This window comes from Schistocerca americana, chromosome 4 (genome assembly GCF_021461395.2).
Source record: "Schistocerca americana isolate TAMUIC-IGC-003095 chromosome 4, iqSchAmer2.1, whole genome shotgun sequence".
NCBI classification, from domain to species: Eukaryota; Metazoa; Arthropoda; class Insecta; order Orthoptera; family Acrididae; genus Schistocerca; species Schistocerca americana.
Window position 1 is genome coordinate 364,200,873 of NC_060122.1, and position 1,789 is coordinate 364,202,661.

Below are 1,789 nucleotides of genomic sequence, written 5' to 3' on the forward strand. Positions count from 1 at the left end.
CACAAGGTTGGCGCCCGTGGCGACACCTACAACGTGCTGACATGAGGAAAGTTTCCAACCGATTTCTCATACACAAACAGCAGTTGACCGGCGTTGCCTGGTGAAACGTTGTTGTGATGCCTCGTGTAAGGAGGACAAATGCATACCATCACGTTTCCGACTTTGATAAAGGTCGGATTGTAGCCTATCGCGATTGCGGCTTATCGTATCGCGACATCGCTGCTCGCGTTGGTCGAGATCCAATGACTGTTAGCAGAATATGGAATCGGTGGGTTCAGGAGGGTAATACGGAACGCCGTGCTGGATCCCAACGGCCTCCTATCACTAGCAGTCGAGATGACAGGCATCTTATCCGCATGGCTGTAACGGATCGTGCAGCCACGTCTCTATCCCTGAATTAACAGATGGGGACGTCTGCAAGACAACAACGAACTGCACCAACAGTTCGACGACGTTTGCAGCAGCATGGACTATCAGCTTGGAGACCATGGCTGCATCACAGACAGGAGCGCCGGCGATGGTATACTCAACGACGAACCTGGGTGCACGAATGGCAAAACGTCATTTTTTCGGATGAATCCAGGTTCTGTTTACAGCATCATGATGGTCGCATCCGTGTTTGGCGACATCGCGGTGAACGCACATTGGAAGCGTGTATTCGTCATCGCCATACTGGCGTATCACCCGGCGTGATGGTATGGGGTGCCATCGGTTACACGTCTCGGTCACCTCTTGTTCGCATTGACGGCACTGAACAGTGGACGTTACATTTCAGATGTGTTACGACACGTGCCTCTACCTTTCATTCGATCCCTGCGAAACCCTACATTTCAGCAGGATAATGCACGACCGCATGTTGCAGGTCCCGTATGGGCCTTTCTGGATACAGAAAATGTTTGACTGCTGCCCTGGCCAGCACATTCTCTAGATCTCTCACCAATTGAAAACGTCTGGTCAATGGTGGCCGATCAACTGGCTCGTAACTGTGGTATCGTGTTGAAGCTGCATGGGCAGCTAGCTATACCTGTACACGCCATCCAAGCTCTGTTTGACTCACTGCCCAGGCGTATCAAGGTCGTTATTACGGCTAGAGGTGGTTTTTCTGGGTACTGATTTCTGAGGATCTATGCACCGAAATTGCGTGAAAATATAATCACATGTCAGTTCTAGTATAACATATTTGTCCAATGAATACCCGTTTATCATCTGCATTTCTTCTTGGTGTATCAATTTTAATGGCCAGTAGTGTATTTCTCTGCCTGATGTTTCGTCTTCCAGTGCTGGAGACATCATCAGAGGCAATGACGACTGTGAAAGCGGTTACAGTCTCAAACAAGCTCTGCAAAACGAATCCCTATTATGTCTATGTAACTTTTTTTATAATTGTTTATATAATTGCGTTGGTACCCATAGTCAGTTTAGGTTCCTCAGCTAGTTTGAAACTGCAATTGCTTTCTGAGTTCTTGAAGCCTCTGATGATGCCTCCAGCATAAGACGAAACGTTAGGCAGAGAAATATGTCCTGAACCGCGACCTAATGACCGTATTAGAAAAACCCACCTAGCACTCAAATACTAGCCGTCATTGAGAGCACTGTGTGATCAGGCACTGATTTTGCTCGCAGACGAATACGACGGACCTTCATTGTCGCATCATTTCGTCACTATCTTTGATGTCAACACAGATTTCGAGAAAATGAAAGCGAGTTGAAAGTATTTATTAATTGCAACAATTATCTTTCAAATTCTGCGGAAGAAATGAGACGAGAAACCTGTCAAGCAATCACGAAG